Source organism: Schistocerca gregaria, chromosome 6, assembly GCF_023897955.1.
Source record: "Schistocerca gregaria isolate iqSchGreg1 chromosome 6, iqSchGreg1.2, whole genome shotgun sequence".
NCBI classification, from domain to species: Eukaryota; Metazoa; Arthropoda; class Insecta; order Orthoptera; family Acrididae; genus Schistocerca; species Schistocerca gregaria.
In genome coordinates this window covers 137,600,119-137,623,947 of record NC_064925.1, presented here as the reverse complement: position 1 = coordinate 137,623,947, position 23,829 = coordinate 137,600,119, and positions in this window count along the sequence as shown.

Below are 23,829 nucleotides of genomic sequence, written 5' to 3'. Positions count from 1 at the left end.
GTTCACATCTACATCTACACGACTAGTCCGCAATTCACATTTAAGTGCTTGGCAGAGGGTTCATCGAATCACAATCATACTATCTCTCTACCATTCCACACCCGAACAGCGCACGGGAAATACGAACACCTAAACATTTCTGTTCGAGCTCTGATTTATTTTATTTTGATGTTCATTCCTACCTATGTATTTTCGCATTCGGAAGAGAAAGTTGGTGAATGAAATTTCGTAAATAGATGTCGCCGCGACGAAAAACGTCTTTACTGTAATGACCTCCATCCCAACTCGTGTATCATATCTGCCACACTCTCTCGCCTATAACGTGATAATAGAAAACGAGCTGCCCTTTTTTTTGCACCCTTTCGATGTCCTCCATCAATCCCACCTGGTAAGGATCCCACACCGCGCAGCAATATTCTAACAGAGGACGAACGAGTGTAGTGTAAGCTGTCTCTTTAGTGGACTTGTTGCATCTTCTAAGTGTCCTGCCAATGAAACGCAACCTTTGGCTCGCCTTCCCGGCAATATTATCTATGTGGTCCTTGCAACTGAAGTTGTTCGTAATTTTAACACCCAGGTACTTAGTTGAATTGACAGACTTGAGAATTGTACTATTTATCGAGTAATCGAATTCCAACGGATTTCTTTTGGAACTCATGTGGATCATCTCACACTTTTCGTTATTTAGCGTCAACTGCCACCTGACACACCATACAGCAATCTTTTCTAAATCGCTTTGCAACTGATACTGGTCTTCGGATAACTATACTAGACGGTAAATTACCGCATCATCTGCGAAGAACCTAAGAGAACTGCTCAGATTGTCACCCAGGTCATTTATATAGATCAGAACAGCAGAGGTCCCAGGACGCTTCCCTGGGGAACACCTGGTATCACTTCAGTTTTACTCGATGATTTGCCGTCTATTACTACGAATTACGACCTTCCTGACAGGAAATCACGAATTCAGTCGCACAACTGAGACGATACCCCATAGGCCCGCAGCTTGATTAGAAGTCGCTTGTGAAGAACGGTGTCAAAAGCTTTCCGGAAATCTAGAAATACGGAATCAACTTGAGATCCCCTGTCGATAGCGGCCGTTACTTCGTGCGAATAAAGAATTTGAATTGAAGTGCATCAGAGGAATCTTCTGCCTTGTGGCCGTTGACGTTCCGGTCACCTGCCCTGGCCGTTGACGTAAATGTCAGGCAGTGTAGTTTCCTCATCGTGTGGTTGCTGTGCAGCATGGTGTATAGTTTGACAGCTCCATGTACGATTGGTTGTGGGCGCCAATATCTTCTACGTTGTTCCGTTGAACTCCATGTTGTGCCCTGGTCGGGTGAAGTGTAAGTTATCTTGTCAGTGGGTCCGTTGACTGTCGGTCAGTTGGGTTGTCGTCGGATCGAGAATGGTTGGCCCTACTGCCTGTCTCACCTAAGCGAGCGTTTAGTGTTTGAATTACTGGCTGACCCTCGATCATCCGAGCGCCCTTGGGTGTATTGATCAATTTAAAAAAAATTGATCTCTTTTAAAAGAATTAGAGTTGTTTGCTCTTAAGGCCTTCAGCCTAGATTGAAGTACTGTTTCAAGTAAGCCCTTTGGCACTTATTACATTTTAACGTTGTTGAATTTTTAAGTCTTGGGCCTTCAGCCGATTTTGAGTTTGAGTTCTTTTACTCTTCAGGCCTTCAGCCTAAATTAAAGAACTGTTTCACGTAAGGGCTTTGGAATTTTAAAAAATTAATGTTATGGAATTTTAAGTGTTTTATCTTCAGCCGATTTGAATTTAATTTGTTTACTTCAGCCTAACTAAATAACTGTTTCAAGATAAGGCATGCCTTTTAAATTTCTGATTATGCTTGCGTTTTAAGTTATTGTCCTTCAGACGTTTTTAACTTAAAGTGGCTTTCAGCTGGTAATTAAGTCCCAAGGATTAAAGCTGTGTATTTTTTTAAAAGTATTTTTGGGATCTTGTAATGTTTGATGAAATAATAATGTTGTATGTTCTAGTGTAACTGACAGCCCCTTATTTTGGCCCCTTTCCACAATTTATACTATCTGTTCTGTCCTCCGGGATTAGCAGGGTGTCTCAAAGACCTCTTATTTGTGCTGTGGCAGCTGTTTGGTTTGCCACTGCTGCCCTTAAAATACGACGGTCCTGGCGGGTGTCTGTACCGCGTGGTCGCCCAAAAAATAGGGTGTGAGAACATTCAAGAGACCACTGATATCGGTAACGTTGCGCAACTGACGCAGCATGTCAAACTTGTGTGGCAGTTCTCCGGAAGGACCATACTGCCACTCCGAAGGCCACAATTTTATTCCTTTGAAAGTTTCTCAGTTGACTGTAGGAAGATGAGTGCATCTAGAGTGTGGTTCACATGTTTGCACCACAGTGAGCTTTCTGGCTATATTTCCTATTGAAGGGTTGACGCAGATGGTGCTCTAGCAGCTATACCACTACGCTATCTGTTCGCGGACGATGCTGAAACCATTATCAGGTCCTCCGCTATCCATCAGGAGGCACATGCCATCATCGGATCAAAATCGACCGTGAGTGTATGTTACCCGGTTTCGTGTGTAGTTGACTTCTCTCTTCAGTCGCCAGTTCACGTTTATTAGCATGCCCGTTAGTGAAAAACCGTGTGGCCGTTCGTGCCGCGTTTTTTTGTAATGAGTACAATATGCCCTTCATGTCGAACAGACATAATGAGTAGTCCAGAACGGGTCATACTAGTATTTTGTAAAATAGCTGACGTCGGGGCCCATTTCAGTTCCCAGTATCCTACATATAAACTAAAGTCTTTTACTCGCTTTACCTTTGATTTAACCTGCGTGATACTGTTACACCGAATGCGGTACATGAGTTGAGTGATTCTAACTATGACTCACGAATATTATAGTGATAGTGTGCTGCATTTCTGTGTTTGTGAAGTCGACGGTTTTACTCTTTTGATTCTTTAAAGCAAGTTGCAGATTATTGCACCACTTTGAAATATTATAAAGATCTTATTGGACATTCGTGGAGCTCTCTTCAGATAGTACTTCAATACAGGTAACTGCATCAAATACAGAAATCTGAGATTGCTGATAGTAATGCCGGACAGGATATTAATATACCATGTGAACAACGAGGGTGATCGCTCCTAGTAGCTGAGTGGTCAGCGCGACGCGACCTCATACCTAACGGCCCGAGTTCGATTCCCGGCTCGGTGGGAGATTTTCTCCAGTCAGAGACTGGGTGGTGTGCTGTCCTTTTTATCGTCATTTCATCCCATTGACATGCAAGTCCCCGAAGTGGCGTCAACTTGAAAGACTTGCACGACGGGAGGCCCTAGCCACACGGCATTTACATTTACAACAGCAAGGGTCTCAAATCACTTCGCTGATCCTCGGACTTTGCAAGAAATTCTCATAAAAAGCGAACTAAAAAATGGAAAATAAGGTTAACATGTAGGAGTGAGAAGCAAGAAAAGATTTTTCTTTTTGTTTCTGTATAACACTTTTAACACACACGTGCCTCTGTTGTTTTTCTGTATTAGAGTACTGAGGTATCAGGCTTAAAACGGTGCAGCGATTGATTCAGCTTGGGTAATATATTTTACATAAAAAATTTACTGAAACTTAGATTTAATTTAACATATCCCGCTACTAAATGCGAAAGCTAATTTTCATGGACTCACAGCACAAAGAAATATGAAATTTAGGTTCAAAATGGCTCTGGGCACTATGGGACTTAACATCTTAGGTCATCAGTCCCCTAGAACTTAGAACTACTTAAACCTTACTAACCTAAGGACATCACACACATCCATGCCCGAGGCAGTATTCGAACCTGCGACCGTAGCAGTCCCTCGGTTCCGGACTGAAGCGCCTAGAACCGTACGGCCACCGCGGCCGGCATGAAATTTAGGACAAGTCACAATTATTTGCGAGACCTAACCCTTGACGAATAAGAATCAGTCAACAAAACAATTTGAAAATAACCTGTCTTTAAGAGGGCTTCAGCCAAAATGTCTTTCAGTAACTTAAACAAGTTTGACAGTAACAGCGAATCCAGAAAACAATATTAGAAAAAAAGAAAGACTGGTACGTAATACAGAAATCAAAAATCCTAATATGACGATTTGATGCATTAATTACTAACAAATTGACTAGTTGTTACTAACTTTGCCGTACAAACCACAATGTCCTTGAGGGAAATATACTCCAAGTACAGCTTAATTGTTAACTCTTTGTGCTTTAATGCAGGAACACGGTGGTCTCAATATAGCTGATCGATAGCGAAGATAGTACTCAGCAAATATGGCAGTACCTTTTAGCACGAAGAACAAGCGTTGCTCAGGCTCGCTACACACATCACAAATGCATATTGTTCCATACTACAGGCCCAGCATGAAACCGACGTCAGGCATACAATCTTTCAGGGGATAAACTAAAGAGCACACGCCAAAGCAGCTGCGGGAGTCTGTTTGCGAACAGAACCTCCTTTGTTGCACTAAGAAACACTATTTTTGGTCAGCTCGCTGGGCTGCCTTTGACTATAAGTGAAATGATTTCATTTTATACTGGATGGGAGGTCAAATTCGCTTATAACATCAGCTCACGGATGTAGACAGTGTAAATTTTCCAGATTTTTTTCCCAAACATTCCGCACGCTACGTCGCTGCTGAATTCACCTGTACTAACCATTTCCATTTTACTTAATTACTGATGAACCAAAGCATTGTGAGCACTCTGCTTGATAGCGTACTGGCCCACCTTTGGAACGCATTATAACGACGATTTTGCGTTCTACGAATTCGACAAGACATTGGTAGGTTCCTGGAGATATGTAGCACCAGATTCCTACGTTCCATTCTTCCATTTCCCGTACATTGTACCCCGGAACTATTTTTCTGCACGTGGTTTGACGTGTGAAAATGGTTCCGGGATCTGCAGCGACCACTTCCTTATGTTTATGTGGTCTGGTAGTGGCCCCTGCTGGCAGCTGGCTTCTTTGCTGTGTTGTTGTTGTTGTTGTTGTGACCGTTCATCAATATTGCCTGTCGGTTGTGTAGTGCTTCGGTGTCCCTGCGAAGCGGGCAACCCGCGGCTGCAGTCTGTCAGTTTGGTTGCTGATACTCTAGGCACCATGGTGTCTGGTGGAGAAGGCCACAGCAGTGGCCAGCTGTTTCGTGGTCGCGGATCTGGCAACCGATAGCGTGTAAGATTTGTTCCATCGGGTTGACATCGGTTGAATCTGTAGTCCGAGACATGTATGTGAGTTCTCCATCATGCTCCTCAAACCACTGTAGCACAATACTGAGCTCGTGGAACGGACAGTTATCCCATTGTCGTGAAAGACATCAAGCATGACGGGGTGCGGATGGCCCAGAATATCACGAACGAAGTCCACCGCTGTTTCGTGCCTTTGATTATTACCTAACATCCCATGGATGTGCAGGTGAAATGCCCCTAAGTTTAATACTGCACCCATTGTCCAGCGTTCGCGGCGCGGTCTGCATTCTGAGCAACTGTTTTCTGGATAATGTCATTCTTCCGACTTCGCGACATGTTTCCTTTGATCCATGTCTCAATGTCTGCGATCCCTCCTTCACTGCAATCATAATTTACGATGTAATGGAGTGGATATGGAACACCCTATTGTCTTCCGTTGCGGAGCACCATGTTAAACCATGTGTGCTAAGCAGTGAGCTCCTAAAAATTCGTACCTACTCCAGCATTGTACTCTGTCATCAGGTCTGCCACGTGTCTCCGTGGCCAGCCGGTGTGGCCCCTCAGGTTTTAGGCGCTTCAGTCTGGAATCGCGCGACCGCTACGGTCGCAGGTTCGAATCCAGCCTTGGCCATGGATGTGTGTGATGTCCTTAGTGTAGTTAGGTTTAAGAAGTTCTAAGTTCTAGGGGACTGATGACCTCTGATGTTGTCCCATAGTGCTCAGAGCCATTTGAACCATTTGATAATGAACTGAGCGTGGCTCGTGTTTGTGCCATATCTCATTTGACATCTGGTTTTTACTCTACTGCCATCTCGTTATGTTAATTTCAATTACTGGCGTCACTGAGTTGCCGCCTTGCCTGCCTGTGAGCGGCATCAGTGGCGCTTATCGATATAAGCCCTGGCATATTATATTTGCTGACTGCTATTATTCCCCGGTTGTCGTGTGTTCTGAGTTAGTACGAATCTCCAAGTGAGCTGGGAGGCGCTAGCACTGCGGTTCGGACCTGGCAGTGTTTGACTTATGACGCGGCAGAAGTTCAGTTGGGGCGCGATTGCAGTGAGGTCTGGACATCCATGACTCGCCCGACGGTTGCCGCTGCATATCACTTGATTGCGGACCACCTTGGTTGATCGTCAGTCGGTCGTCTTGTCGGACGACGTGTATGTTGGCCGGCGATCGCTTGTGGCTGCCGTTAGTATTGTCTAGTCCTTCGTGCAAGTTTTCGCGAAACTGTGCGTAGCTCGTGATGTCGACTGCTGAGTTATTTTAGTGCTCTCTCCGTGCTGATGTGCGGCAGTCGGTCGGTTGGTGTGGATCAGCCAGGAAATCTCCGCTCTGCGCAGTGGCCCGGGGCCACTGGAGTGTGTGGGAGCTGATCCGATTGCTACAAGGTCCGTGGTTCACCGGCCCAAGACATCACGGTCTTCCCTCTTATGTTTTTTTTTTTTAAATTTATTTTACCTGCAGTCTTAAATCATGGGCCTTCAGCCGTCTTTAAATTAAACTTGTTTGCTTTTCAAGTGATAGATTTGTTGGGCCTTCAGGCAAGTTATAAAACTTACTTACGTGATTCCTTCTGCATTCTAAATATTCCGTTTTGAGCCTGAAATTTAAGTTTTTAAATTTAAGTGGTTGTGCCCTCAGCCGTTAACTAAGTTTAAAAATTTTTGCTGTATTGTTTGGACAACTAAGTAAAGTTGTATGTGTGTGAGTGTAGCTGATAGCCCCCTTTTGGCCCCATTCGACAGTAATACAACTACCTGTTCTGTTCTGCTTATTGAAGCAGGGCGTTTCAGATAATACTTCTGCTTGATTTGATTTGACTTGCTGATTATTCGTACATATTGTGGCGCAATGTAACAGACGATTAAATACAATACTGCGAATATATTCTCGATTTTAACACTTTTCAAGTTGAACAGGATATTTTTCCTAAGTATAGTCCTGTGTCCTACCTTGCAGCATGTTTCCACGCTTAGAAAAACCTTAATTTTTCGGCGGAGTAATTCTTGTAATTTCAGAAAAAGACTGAAGAACGTGGTCATATAAAAATGGAATAAGAGAATATGCTCGGCGCAGTCACAATAAAGTACTCACAGTCTATATTCGACGTTAACGCCCAATAACTGACCACAGACAGCAGGTAGCAGAACTATCAGAGGAGCGAATACAAAGCGTGTCTTGGAGAGCCCGTAAAATAGTGCAGCCGTTGTCGTAATCCGGAAACGTAGCGATTGATTTGACATCCCAAAGGGCATGATCATTGGCCTTCAGGCCAAGGTGGAAGCATTTCCATAACTGCTAATTAACTTTTTATACCTGGGATTCACATTCATGTAGAACTTATAAAAGACGTCATATTTACGCCAGTGACAGTAACACTTTCTTTATTTCACGATTGCAATTTCGGCCTTAGGCCATTATCACGTGAAGATGTTATGGCTATTGGGCGATGTCAACCTAAAATGAGCTGAAACATTTAAATATCGTTGTCATTACTATTAAATACATTGGTGACTCTGTTACATGGTGCGAGCATACATATCCATATGTGATAAAACAACATAGTCTGTAGACACTCACGTTCATTAGGCCATCACTAGTCACATATGCACTAATACCCATAACATATTCACTTGATAATGGTCTAAGGCCGAAACTGAAATAGTGGAATAAAGGAAGTGTTACAGTCACTGGCGTAAATTCAATGTCTTTTACAAAACTGCTAAGTTTGTAAATATTGACATGCTGCTTTGGTTTAAGGATCCTGACCATCCCTAGGTGCTGTTTGTTTTTCCTCCGCAATTTGGCACCTACCAGCTGGACAGAGCAACGAGTCACACAACTTGCAGAGTACGTGCGTGGTTGGAAGAGTAGGGTGAGTTTACAGTACTCTTCTTGCCACCAAACTCCCCGGATTTAAACTGAATCGAGACTCTGTGCGACCACCTCGATCAGGCTATTAGCGCGATGGATCCTCAGCCGAGAAACCTGGTGCAACCGCGGCAGTGGAGTCGACGTAGCTCCATGTCCCTGTCGGCACCTTCCAGAACCTCACTGACCCTCTCCCTGCACACCTCGTAGCGGTCCGCACAACACAACACAACACAACAAAAGATGGTTATTCGACGGCCCATGTGACCGAGCGGTTCTAGGCGCTAAAGGCTGGACCTGCGCGACCGCTACGGTCGCAGGTTCGACTCCTGCCTCGGGCATGGATGTGTGTGATGTCCTTAAGTTAATTAGGTTTAAGTAGTTCCAAGTTCTAGGGACTGATAACCTCAGATGTGGTCAGAGCCATTTGAACCATTTGATGGTTATTCATGCTTTTGACAGGTGTTCACATTGCGACTGGACAGTGTATCAAAATTCTATTACAAACGAAAGTAGGTAAAAGTGTACCAAATTTCAACACTCCCCTGAATTCAAAATGTTAGTATCCTGATGAATAGATGTGATTTCTACAGCTGCTATTACAGTTTAACAGGCCAGTGGGAAATTCCAAGTTGAAATGTGCCAGCCAAAGAAATTCCATTTTACCAAAACAATTTCAGCAATCCTAAAAGAAGTATTCAATCTTGGAAAGTTAAGGATCAACGTGTGTCAATGGAACACAACTGTTTCACCTTCGTTTTTAGGCTGGTTTATATACACACATCAAAAACAGTTTTGCATCACCCTTGTTCCCAGAACTCCTGAAGACATACGTTGACTGTGGGTACTGTATCACAGACACAGTCCCTTTGCCTCTTTAGAGATGTCACTAAACCCGCCCAAAGATGTAAACCACCATGCATGAGCAGCGCCTATTAGACGGAGGGGGTCCAACAGCCGATCAGTTCCAGCCATTCCACCAGGAAGGAGGTACACGGCTCGTGTAGTCTGTAGTTGAACCATGCGCAGACGATCCATACCGCAGTTCGATCGCGTCCGCATTGTTACTTTGTACCAGGAAGGACTCTCAAGAAGGGAAGTGTCCAGGGGTGTCAGAGTGAACCAAAGCGATGTTGTTCGGACATAGAGGAGATACAGAGAGACAGGAACTTTCGATGAGATGCGTCGCTCAGTCTGCCCAAGGGCTACTACTGCAGTCGATGACTGCTAACTACGGATTATGGCTCGTTGAATAACGCTTTTCGTGCAGCCACAGGACGTCGTGTTACGACTCAAACTGTGCGCAATAGGGTGCATGATGCACAACTTCACTCCCGACATCCATGGCCAGGTCCATCTTTAGATCCACGACACCATGCAGCGCCGTACAGATGGGCCCAACAACATGCCGAATGGACCGCTCTGTATTAGAATCACGTTATCTTCACCGATGAGTGTCGCATATCCCTCCAACCTGACAATCGTCGGAGACTTGTTTGGAGGCGACCCGTTCAGGGTGAACGCCTTAGACACACTGTCCAGCGAGTGCAGCAAGGTGTAGGTTCCCTGCCGTTTTGGGGTGACATTATCTGGAACCGACGCACGCCGCTGGTGGTCATGGAAGGCAACGTAACGTCTGTACGATAGGTGAGTGCCATCCTCCGACCGATAGTGCAACCGCATCGGCAGCGTAGGCAACGTATTAGCAATGCATTCATGGACAATTGGCTCCCCCATAGCAAATCTTGTGAATTCCTTCCTTGAGGATAACGACAACACTAGACTTGAGTGGCTAGAACGTTGTCCAGATATGAAGCCTATCGAACATGCCTGGGATAGGTTGATGAGGGCTGTTTATGGACGACGTGACCCAACAACCACTCTACGCCAAATCGCCGTTGAGGAGTGGGACAATCTGGACCAACAGTGCCTTCATGAACTTGTCGATAGTATGCCACGACGAATACAGGCATGCACCAGTTCTACAGGACGTGCTATTGGGTATTGGCTCTGAGCACTATGGGACTTAACATCTGAGGTCATCAGTCCCCTAGAACTTAGAACTACTTAGACCTAACTAACCTAAGGACATTAAACATCAATGCCCGAGGCAGGATTCGAACCGGCGACCATAGCGGTCACGCAGTTCCAGACTGAAGCCACTAGAGCCGCTAGGCCACACTGGCCAGCGCTACTTGGTATTAGAGGTATCGGTGCGTACAGCAATCTGGACCACCAACTCTGAAGGTCTCGCTGTATGATGGTACAACATGAAGTGTATGGTTTTTATGACCAAAAAAAGGACGGAAATGATGTTTATGTTGATCACTATGCCAGTTTTCTGTGCTTAATCCGGAACTGTCGGAACCGAGGTGATGCAAAACATTTTTTGATGTGTGTAGTTTTCCAGTGGTACGATCTGTAACATTTCATTATTTTCCACCTGTATCTCTGTTGCTAAGTAGGTCGGTAATATTATAATAGCCACCCGGTGTGGCCAAGCAGTTAAAGGCGCTACAGTCTAGAACCGCGTGACCGCTACGGTCGCAGGTTCGAATCCTGCCTCGGGCATGGATGTGTGTGATGTCCTTAGGTTAGTTACGTTTAAGTAGTTCTAAGTTCTAGGGGACTGATGACATTAGACGTTGGGTACCATAGTGCTCAGAGCCAGCCAATATTATAATAAATATGACAGTAAAATGCATTGTGTAGCGTCAGCCTAAGATTACGTAGACTATTCATTATAACTGTCATTGATCTGCGCCTTCTTTCGTTTCTTTCCCACTTCTCAAATGAGATGAAAACCCATCTACATCTACATATACATCTACATGACTACTCTGCAATTCACATTTAAGTGCTTGGCAGAGGGTTCATCGAACCGCAATCATACTATCTCTCTACTATTCCACTCCCGAACAGCGAGCGGGAAAAACGAACACCTAAACCTTTCTGTTCGAGCTCTGATTTCTCTTATTTTATTTTGATGATCATTCCTACCTATGTAGGTTGGGCTCAACAAAATATTTTCGCATTCGGGAGAGAAAGTTGGTGACTGAAATTTCGTAAAAAGGTCTCGCCGCGACGAAAAACGTCTATGCTGTAATGACTTCCATCCCAACTCATGTATCATATCTGCCACACTCTCTCCCCTATAACGTGATAATACAAAACGAGCTGCCCTTTTCTGCACCCTTTAGATGTCCTCCGTCAATCCCACCTGTGCGTTGCACAAGAGCGATGTTTTCTGAAGCCATGCTGATTACGTGTCAATAGATCGTTCCCTTCGAGGTGATTCATAATGTTTGAATACAGTATATACTCCAAAACCCTACTGCAAACCGACGTCAATGATACAGGTCTGTAGTTAAATGGATTACTCCTGCTACCCTTCTTGAACACTGGTGCGACCTGCGCAATTTTCCAATCTGTAGGTACAGATCTATCGGTGAGCGAGCGGTTGTATATGAGTGCTAAGTAGGGAGCTATAGTATCAGCGTAATCTGAAAGGAACCTAATCGGTATACAATCTGGACCTGAAGACTTGCCCGTATCAAGCGATTTGAGTTGCTTCGCAACCCCTAAGGTATCTACTTCTAAGAAACTCATGCTAGCAGATGTTCGTGTTTCAAATTCTCGAATATTCCATTCGTCTTCCCTGGTGAAGGAATTTCGGAAAACTGCGTTCAATAACTCCGCTTTAGCGGCACAGTCGTCGATAACAGTACCATCGGCACTGCGCAGCGAAAGTATTGACGGCGTCTTGCCACTTGCGTACTTTACATACGACCAGAATTTCTTCGGATTTTCTACCAAATTTCGAGACAATGTTTCGTTGTGTAATCTATTAAAGGCATCTCGCATCGAAGTCCGTGCCAAATTTCGCGCGTCTGTAAATTTTAGCCCATCTTCGGGATTTCGCGTTCTTCTGAACTTCGCATACTTTTTCCGTTGCCTCCGCAACAGCGTTCGGACCTTTTTCGTGTACCACGGGGGATCCGTTCCATCTCTTACCAATTTATGAGGTATGAATATCTCAATTGCTGTTGCTACTATATCTTTGAATTTGAGCCACATCTCGTCTACATTCGCATAGTCAGTTCGGAAGGAATGGAAATTGTCTTTTAGGAAGGCTTCTAGTGACACTTTATCCGCTTTTTTAAATAAACCACAAGATAAACCACTACTGACAGACACAAACACTCCACCACCAATTCTGCCTAATCTATCTTTCCTGAACACCGTCTGAGACTTCGTAAAAATTTCTGCAGAACTTATTTCAGGCTTTAGCCAGCTTTCTGTACCTATAACGAAATCAGCTTCTGTGCTTTCTCTTAGCGCTTGAAGCTCAAGGACTTTTCCAGCGCAACTACAACAATTTACAACTATAATTCCGACTGTTCCTTGATCCAAGCACGTCCTGTAATTGCCAAGCACCCTTTGACATTGCAGCCCATCCCGCACTTTCCCGAGGCCTTCTAACCTAAAAAACCGCCCAGTCCACGCCACACAGCCTCCGCTACCCGTGTAGCCGCCAGCTGAGTGTAGTGAACTCCCGTCCAGCTCACCATCGAAACACATCGGAGGGATTCAGTTCCTTGCCCGCCATTAGTCGTAATCTGATGTATAGAAGCTTTAGTCCGCCATTAAATCAAGTATACAAATATGGATTAATAGACAGAGTGGGACTCGGGGAATGAGTTTGGGAGCAGCAGATGCACGGACCCTGCACTGCCGCTTATATCAGAGTCCTAGTGGCTGAGATTTGTCGTTCCCCCTGACCTGTCATGAGGCGTCAGGTGTGTATCCGTATCTTGCGGAGTACTGTAAAGAGTGTTTGTACAGCACAGTGAACCCGATGGCGGCACATGACCCACTCCTCTTGAAAAACAGCAAGGGGGTTGCCGAGTGTAACCTTCCCATCCGACGGGGGGATCAATGAACAAAGTCGCATGCCCTCACTTCATCTCACGTCGCGGATAGCTTTCGAATTGAAGCCAGGACACTGCCGCAAACACCGGTGATTAAAAGCGTTACGTCACCACGAGTCCTCGCCTTGTCGGCCAAATACAGGTATCGAAAATTTCCATCCACCACTAAGATTGGAACTCAAATGCCCCCGCTCAGGCGTAAGTTAGCGACGTGTCTATTTCTTCATATGCAATAGACGTAACGGAAAATTATTGTTCAGTCTCACTTACCAGTGAACTGGTACAAGAAAAAAAAGATAAAATAAATCGAAAGTAAATATCAAACTGATTTCTATATCTACATTTATACTCCGCAAGCCACCCAACGGTGTGTGGCGGAGGGCACTTTACATGTCACTGTCACTACCTCCCTTTCCTGTTCCAGTAGCGTATGGTTCACGGGAAGAACGACCGCCGGAAAGCCTCCGTGCGCTCTCGAATCTCTCTAATTTTACATTCGTGATCTCCTCGGGAGGTATAAGTACGGGGAAGCAATATATTCGATACCTCATCGAGAAACGCACCCTCTCGAAACCTGGACAGCAAGCTACACCGCGATGCAGAGCGCCTCTCTTGCAGAGTCTGCCACTTGAGTTTGTTAAACATCTCCGTAACGCTATCACGGTTACCAAATAACCCTGTGACGAAACGCGCCGCTCTTCTTTGGATCTTCTCTATCTCCTCCGTCAACCCGATCTGGTACGGATCCCACAATGATGAGCAATACTCAAGTATAGGTCGAACGAGTGTTTTGTAAGCCACGTCCTTTGTTGATGGACTACATTTTCTAAGGACTCTCCCAATGAATCTCAACCTGGTACCAGCCTTACCAACAATTAATTTTATATGATCATTCCACTTCAAATCGTTTCGTATTTATACTCCCAGATATTTTACAGAAGTAACTGCTACCAGTGTTTGTTCCGGTATCATATAATCATACAATAAAGGATTCTTCTTTCTAGGTATTCGCAATACATCACATTTGTCTATGTTAAGGGTCAGTTGCCACTCCCTGCACCAATTGCCTATCAGCTGCAGATCTTCCTGCGTTTCGCTGAAGTTTTCTAATGCTGCAACTTCTCTGTATACTACAGCATCATCCGCGAAAAGCCACATGGAACTTCCGACACTATCTAATAGGTCATTTATATATATCATGAAAAGCAATGGTCCCATAACACTCCCCTCTGGCACGCCAGAGGTTACTTTAACGTCTGTAGAAGTCTCTCCATTGAGAACAACATGCTGTGTTCTGTTTGCTAAATCTCTTCAATCCAGCCACACAGCTGGTCTGACATTCCGTAGTCTCTTACTTTGTTTATCAGGCGACAGTGCGGAACTGTATCGAACGCCTTCCGGAAGCCAGGGACAATGGCATCTAACTGAGAGCCTGTATCTAATATTTTCTGCGTCTCATGAGCAAATAAATCGAGTTGGGTATCACACGATCGCTGTTTCCGGAATCCATGTTAATTCCTACACAGTAGATTCTGGGTTTCCAGAAAAGACATGATACGCGAGCGAAAAACATGTTCTAAAATTCTACAACAGATCGATATCAGAGACATAGGCCTATAGATCTGCGCATCTGCTCGACGACCCTTCTTGAAAACTGGAACTACCTGTGCTCTTTTCCAATGATATGGAACCTTCCATTCCTCTAGATACTTGTGGTACGCGGCTATTAGAAGGGGGCAAGTTCTTTCGCGTACTCTGTGTAGAATGGAATTGGTATCCCGTCAGGTCCAATGGACTTTCCTCTGTTGAGTGATTTCAGTTGCTTTTGTATTCCTTGGGCTCTTATTTCGATGTCAGCCATTTTTTCGTTCGTGCGAGGATTTAGAGAAGGAACCGCTGAACTGCTGTGCGGTCTTCCTCTGTGAAACAGCTTTGGAAAAAGGTGTTTAGTATTTCAGCTTTACGCATATCATCCTCTGTTTCAATGCCATTTTCATCCCAGAGTGTCTGGATATGCTGTTTCGATCCACTTACTGATTTAACGTAAGACCAGAACTTCCTAGAATTTTCTGTCAAGTCATAGATTTTTACTTTCGAATTCACTGAACGCTTCACGCATATCCTCCTTACGCTAACTTTGACATCGTTTAGTTTCTGTTTGTCTGAGAGGTTTTGGCTGCGTTTAAATTTACATTGTAGCTCTCTTTGCTTTCGCAGTAGTTTCCAAACTTTGTTGTTGAACCACGGTAGGTATATCCCGTCTCTCACCATTTTACTCGGCACGTACCTGTCTAAAACGCATTTTACGATCGTCTTGAACTTTTTCCATAAACACTCAACATTGTCAGTGTCGGAACAGAAATTTTCATTTTGTTAGGCAGTCTGAAATCTGCCTCCTATTACTCTTGATAAACTGGTATTGTGAATTTTATTAATAAAAATAAGTGATTTTTCCCAAGCCTCTCTCCTGGGCGAAAATGACTGTTTATAAGATTCCGAGTCCCGGAGAGAGAGAGAGAGAGAGAGAGAGAGAGAGAGAGAGAGCCTACGTGGTCGAAAAAGTTATTTACTGAGACTGAATTAAAAGAAATTTACTACGTAATCGGATGGCGGACAATTCCTTATTCGTACAGCGCAAAATATGTATCACTCACCTACTAGTCTCACGATGTATGGTCTCAAATGGTTCAAATGGCTCTGAGCGCTATGATACTTAACAGCTCAGGTCATCAGTCCCCTAGAACTTAGAACTATTAAACCTATCTAACCTAAGGACATCACACACATCAATGCCCGAGGTAGGATTCGTACCTGCGACCTTAGCGTTGGCGCAGCTCCAGACTGAAGCGCCTAGAACCGCTCGGCCACACCGGCCGGCTGTATGGACTCAGAAAACCATTATAAAATATGAACAATTTGTTGAATCAGAACGTCGAAGAAATCTTAAATCACTTGTGTTGTGTGACTTTAACAAGTTTTACTACCAGTCATATGAATTTGTCTTTTATACAGCACATGAGAAAAACTATATTCCCCTGCACAGCGTTACAGTTTGGTGCCGCGATCAAATCATTTATTCTGCAATTTAGTTCTTGAATACTGGACTAGCACACGCTGTGTTATACAACAATTATGTATAATATTACATTACAGCAAACTGTCAGAGATACTCTTGACATATATTGCTGTACCCCTTTTAGATTTTTTGTCTTATTAAGTTACTATTTACTTTTTGCTATCAATAAGAATGTCAACTTATATTAGCCTTGATTACAAACATGAAGATGAAGTAAAATCTGATTTTCTAAAAGTTTGAACATGTAACGTGGTTGTTTGTTTCACTCCATTGTTTACTTTCTCGTAATTCCTACATTAATTGCCTCTCTTTTTTTACGTAAACTATTCTCCTTTTATGTCCATTGTCCGACCTAGGCCAATGTCTGACGTATACGCTATTCTCTATGGTTTCTCATTGTTTCTCTAGATCAATTTTCAAAGATATCCGAAATTATTCCATACAAAATTAATTCTACGATTTTACATAATACCACTCGCTTATATTTATAATTACGATATTTTGTAGCTAGAAGCTTTCCCATTAATTTTCCTTTTACTAAAATAGTATTACCTAATAACCATATAAACATGAGATACTTTGGCTTCCCTATCAACTATCACTCAAGTACATACGGTATCGGTCACTTCCGGCATAAGTGAGAACAGTTTGGCCCTTGGATGTATTGCCTCTGCAAGTAACACCCTGACATAGCCCCTGGAAGTGACGTTGTAGGACCCGCTTATCCCAAACCATTGGTACCCTTCTACCAGTTTTTAACTGCTAGAGTGACGTACCTCTTCTCATATATTCAACAATATATAATATTGATTACTTCTAGCCTTTATACATAAATTCCTAGGCTTCGTAAATTAATGTTATCTGTCTCCAATAATCTAATTTACTGTTACGAAAGTCACAAATTATTATAACATCAATATCAAATACAACGTATTCGTTATTCAAATGCTTCTTAATTTCAGTCTTTGATAACAATGTAATTTCCTTTGACGATGACCGTTTGCAGTCCGTAATGATCATCCTCAGATCTCACTGATTTTCTGCTTCAGTTTACAGAGCCTTTTGACTCTGTCGTAAGCCACACATGGCACTAGTTTCACCAGCTGAAACCGGTCGTTGTCAAAGGAATTTACATTGTGAATGGAATTAAAAAAAAAAAAACACATGACAGTGCCTGGATCACTGTTTATATTCGCAACTATGTCACACCTGGTGATATTCATTATTGTTTCCTAGAAATCTTTGCTTACAGAAGAGCCAAGCTCATCAGCTGCACGCGTTATCGTAGCTGTATATGAGGACCCATATTATTAATAAAAATGCATAGCGTATCACAAAGTTCTTTGTACGTTCTTAATACAATAGTTGGCTGTTGTTATCACCAGGAAGTTCCATATACTGGATAAAAAGGTCATACCATTCGTATGGGGTATGAGATGTGAGTGATATTCTTTGGGCTGATAGTAGAAAACTATTCTAATTATCCACTAAAAACAGAGTACCAGTAAATGATTTACAGAAGTACAAAAAGTCTTCCCCTTAATATTAGAACCAGTACACTGGTCACAAAAATATAAAAATAACCATCATTTACTAACAGCATAAACGAGTTAGAGTCATTGTACTGGTATCTGCAGGAGAGATAGGAAGCCAAACCAATGGCACTGCCAAAACTGGAGTCAAAGACGTAATTGTGATCATAACATAACAGAAAAGTTGGTGGATGAGATATGTAGCCAGCTGAATCGACGATGGATGGACCACGTATGTCTTTTATTAGATTCCAAGAGGCAAGGAAAGCCTGAAATGACAGCTTCATGGGAAATGTCTAGATGGTGTTAGCAAATATGCAGAGGTAACAGAAGAACATTATGCATAAAAAATTGTGTAGAAGCATTTATCCAGTTGTGGACGGCAAATGGCTGTTAATGATGTTGGTTATTAACAACTTGTGTACAGGGTGTCCCAAGAGGAATTGATAATAGTCAGGGATATGACAGGAACGCTCATTTGAAACAAAAAGCTTCGCTTAGACTTATTCCCTATTTCGTATTATTTCCGAAGTAGAAGACATTTCATATAACGTGTTGATAGATACAGTCATTTTAGAAGAGCGAATGCCGGGACGGAATTACTTGCATTTTTTGGAAAATTCGTTTTCTGTACACCGTAAGGACGTTCCTTTGACCACACGGGCTGCACTGTACTTCCAGTATGGCGGAGACCCTCCACATTTTACCAGACGTGTCAGGGAAAGTCTCAACCACACTTACGCTAGTTGCTGGCTTGGCCGTAGCAATACAATTAACTAACTAGCAAGATCGCCAGAACTTAAGCCATTAGTATTTTGTTTACGGGGTTGGATGATTCCTGAGCCCAACAAACCATTGAATGAATAACCAAGATGCACTGCTTAGTCACATCGCAGACACTACTGCCCTCATTAGAGAACGTGCAGAGGCACTCAGACAAGCAACATAGCACCTTCTTCCAAGAGTGTACAAGTGCATTGAAGTTGATAGTGGGAACATTTATTGGGAGCTCTACAAGAGCTGTAATGTGACGTGTACGGTTAAGCTTAGTCATTGTGTTAGAAATTCGATTTTTTCAATTTATACTTTGCAAACGCATGTTATAATGTTCAATAACTGTTGACAGAAGCACATGTTTAAACATTACAATATTTTATATAATATAGAAAATAAATAACAATGTACATTAAACATGTGCTATCACGGAAACGATTCGGAATAGGGAAAACGTCCATATGAAATCTCTTTTGCGTCAAATTATCGTTGCTGTCATATCCCTGAATACTGACCATTCCTCCTGGGACCACGTGTACGTAAACAATCTTGATGCGGTACCATTGCTGCATAGTGTTTATTCGCCATTACTTGGTAATGGACAGGGGAGGAAAGCTACGGTAGAGATAAGAAGGGGCACCTGCAAAAGCGCAAAGCGAATGCACACATTCGGGATTCCTGCCCTCCGGAGTGACAGACCGTGTTATTGCGTCGTCTGTGAGAAACTTGCGCTCTGGATGGAATATTTCAATGGAGGCCGTTGGGCGGAAATACATTCTCATCGAAGTTTTCTCATTAAAATCAGCAGTAGGTACATGCAAAGAAGCATGTGCGGGTATGCTTTAATTAGAGACACCGCGAGACGTCACGAACGACCCCCTCTGAAACTCTCATGGCCTTAGAGAGGACTATGAAACTCTAATAGTCATGGGGTACTGGAATGCAGTTGTAGGGGAAGGAGTAGAAGAAAAGGTTGCAGGAGAATTGGGCTTGGGACAAGGAATGAGAGAGGAGAAAGACTGAGTTCTGTAACGAGTTTCAGCTAGTAATTGCGAATACTCTGTTCAAGAATCACAAGAGGAGAAGGTATACTTGGAAAAGGCCGGGTGATACGGGAAGAAATGGCTCTGAGAACTATGGGACTCAACTTCTGAGGTCATTAGTCCCCTAACTAACCTAAGGACATCACACACGTCCATGCCCGAGGCAGGATTCGAACCTGCGACCGTAGCGGTCTCGCGGTTCCAGACTGCAGCACCTAGAACCGCACGGCCACTTCGGTCGGCTGATACGGGAAGATTTCAGTTAGATTACATCATGGTCAGACAGAGATTACGAAATCAGCTACTGGATTGTAAGCGGTGCCCAGGAGCACATATAGAATCAGATCACAATATAGTAGTGATGGATAGTAGGCTGAAGTTTAAGACATTAGTCACGAACAATCAATACGAAAAGAAGTGGGATTCGGAAGTACTACGGAAAGACGAGATACGGTTGAACTTCTCTAAGGCTATAGATACAGAAATAAGGAATACCTCAGTAGGCAGTACAGTTGCAGAGTAATGGGCTATTACATAACTTGGGAAAGAAAACATAGGTAAAGAAGGGTAACTGCGAAGAAACCATGAGTAACAGAAGAAATACTTCAACTGATCGATGAAAGGAGGAGGTTAAAAAATGTTGTGGGAAACTCAGGAATACAGAAATACAAGTAGGTGAGGAATGAAATAAACAGGATCTGCAGAGGAGCTAAGACGAGATGGCTGCAGGAAAAAATGTGAAACATCAAAAAACAAATGATTCTCGCAAGGACAGACTCAGCATGCAGGAAAGTCAAAAGAACCTTCGGTGCCATTAAAAGCAAGGCTGACAACATTAAGAGTGCAACAGGAATTCTACTGCTAAATGCAGAAGAGAGAGTGTATGGATGGAAAGAATACATTGAAAGCCTCTATGAGGAGGGAGATTTGTCTGACGATAGAAGAAGAAACAGGAGTCGATTTGGAAGAGATAGGGGATCCAGTATTAGAATCAAAATTTTAGAATCAGAATTTGTAAAATCAGTGGGGGAAGTAGCTACAAAACGACTAGTCACGTCAATATGTAGAATGTACGAGTCTGGCGACATATCATCTGACTTTCGGAAAAGCATCATCCACACAATTCTGAAGAAGGTAAGAGCTGACAAGTGCGAGAATTATTGCACAATCAGCTTAACAGTTCATGCATCCAAGTTGCCTACAATAATAATATACGGAAGAATGGAAAAGAAAATCGAGGATGCGCTAGGTGACGATCAGTTTGGCTTTAGGAAAAGTAAAGGCACGAGAGAGCCAATTCTGACGTTACGGCTAATAATGGAAGCAAGGCTAAAGAAAAATAAAGACACGTTCATAGGATTCGTCGACCTGGAAAAAGCGTTCGACAATGTAAAATGGTGCAAGATGTTCGAAATTCTGAAAAATAGTATGGGTAAGCTATAGGGAGAGACGGGTCATATACGATTCGTACAACAGCCAAGAGGGAAAAATAAGAGTGGACGACCAAAAAGGAAGGGCTCGTATTAAAAAGGGCATAAGACAAGGACGTAGCCTTTCGCCCCTACTGTTCAATCTGTACATCGAGGAAGCAATGACGGAAATAAAAGAAAGGTTCAGGAGCGGAATTAAAATACAAGGTGAAAGGATATCAATGATACGATTCGCTAACGACATTGCTAACGTGAGTGAAAGCAAAGAAGAATTACATGATCTGCTAAACGGAATGAACAGTCTAATGAGTGCAGAATATGGATTGAGAGTAAATCGAAGAAAGACGAAGGCAATGAGAAGTAGTAGAAATGGGAACAGCGAGAGACTTAACATCAGGAATGAGTGGTGATACAGACGAATGTTGAAAATTAGGTGGACTGATAAGGTAAGGAATGAGGAGGTTCTGCGCAGAATCGGAGAGGAAATGAATATGTGAAAAACAGTGATAAGGAGAAGGGACATGATGATAGGACATCTGTTAAGACATGAGGGAATGACTTCCATGGTACTATAGGGAACTGTAGAGGGCAAAAGCTGTAGAGGAAGACTGGAATATATCCAGCAAATAATATAGGACGTATGTTGCAAATGCTACTCTGATGAATAAAAAGGGCGGAAATGATATTTACGTTGATCTATATTCCAATTTTCTGTACAGTTTCCGGACCGCAACGGTCGCAGGTTCGAATCCTGCCTCGCGTATGGATGTGTGTGATGTCCTTAGGTTAGTTAGGTTTAAGTAGTTCTACTTTCTATGGGACTGATGACATCAGATGTCCCATAGTGCTGAGAGCCATTTGCACCATCTTCCGTGGCCTGTGCAATTTTCTTATAGTTCAGAGGAAAGGAATGAAGCAATTCAGAGTCCTGAGAATCGATGTGACAACAAGGTGTAGCAGAAGCGTGTAAGTCTATACCAGGGCCAATCAGAAGACGTGAAAGCGCGTTCACATATCCATGTTCAACTATTGGACGATACAGAATGTCGTGCCAGTATTGAGACAACAACAAAGCCCACCCGTGCAATTTTTGGGCGGTTATACAGGAATCTACTTCGTCGGATGAAACAAGGACTGCAGTAGCTTGTGATCCGTTAGCAAGTAGAACTTTCTTTCATACAAATAGATGTGGAATTTGGTGAGACCATACCCAATAGCCAATGCCTCTTTCTCTAATTGTGAGTAGTTACACCGAGCTTCGGACAACACTTTTGATGCTAAAACAATAGTCCTGTCCATATCTGGACTCGCATTCGGGAGGACGACGGTTCAATCCCGTCTCCGGCCATCCTGATTTAGGTTTTCCGTGATTTCCCTAAATCGTTTCAGGCAAATCCCGGGATGGTTCGTTTGAGAGGGCACGGCCGATTTCCTTCCCAATCCTTCCCTAACCCGAGTTTGCGCTCCGTCTCTAATGACCACGTTGTCGACGCGACGTTAAACACTAACCACCACCACCACCACCACCACCACCACCACCTGTCCGTATCACCAATTCCGTGCGAAAGCACTACACCGATTCCGTAAGAGGAAGCGTCCACTTGCAGTACAACCGGTTTGGTAGGATCAAAGTGAACCAAGCACCGATCACTAAGAAATGCATCTTTAAGTTTTTGAAAAGTTTCTTGGCACTCAGCTGTCCAAATAAAGGGGACATTCTTGCGACGCAAGCGATGCAATGGAGCTGAGATTTGTGCAGCATTTCGTACGAACCGAATATTATAGTTCATTTTCTCTAAAACTGACTACAGTTCTGTGACATGACGAGGAACTGGCAGTTCACGTATGGCTAACAAATGCGTCTGAAGATATTATATATAGTGAAAGTCACATTTCGCGTATGCGAGCAATACATAGCACGCTTAGTACATTTTCCAAGAACGGGAAAGTCTTGTTCATTGTAAGTCGTCAGGTGCATGCTAGTTTTAGACAGGCGTCAGGAGTCTAACAGTCCATTTGCGTTACGATTCAGGATTGTCATGGAAGCACCTGTGTCCAACTGAAATTTCACACGCTTCCCACTAATGTGGAAATGAACAAAAAGTTTGTTGGACTCGCGTAGCACTGAAGAAACTGTTTACTTGCTAGTTTTACTAATGTTGCTAATGCTTGCAGAAGACTTTGAGTCCACTGCATTAATTACATGGGCATTGTGGCTACATTTTTGTGAGTGGGCAGAATTCTTATGTTTGTTCCATTGCAAACATGCAGGTTGTATGTGGCCTCTCCTGCCACAAGTGTAACTCTGTGCTTGTCTGCAGGGGCAGTCTTGGCGTTCGTGTCGTGAGTAGCACCGAGAGCATGTCTGAACTCCGTTCGCCTGATTAGAGAGCTGTTTGCGCCGTGTGGAGAACTGATTACGCAGCGTGGCGAGCGCAAGCTGCCTAATGGGGTGGTCGCTAGCTCGACCCGACAAACTGGTGGCTGTTGAAATTTATCGGCCAACATGGCACCTGAATCGTACTGCTCTAGTACTGGAACTACGTACTGAAATGATGTATTAGATTGTTTCAAAATCTTTTGTCTAAGTGTGATATCAGTTACATTGCACACGATCGCATCACCCAACGTAACATCTGAACAGAAAGCACCAATTTCACATTCGAACTTCCATTTCCTCATCATATCCTGCGAATCTGTTACCCACTCGTGATAAGTTTGTTCTGACATTCTTTACTACTAAATAATAGGTACCTAGCTGCCACCACATCCACTTTTTGGTCATAATACACTCCTGGAAATGGAAAAAAGAACACATTGATACCGATGTGCCACAGCCACCATACTTGCTCCGGACATTGCGAGAGGGCTGTACAAGCAATGATCACACGCACGGCACAGCGGACACACCAGGAATCGCCGTGTTGGCCGTCGAATGGCGCTAGCAGT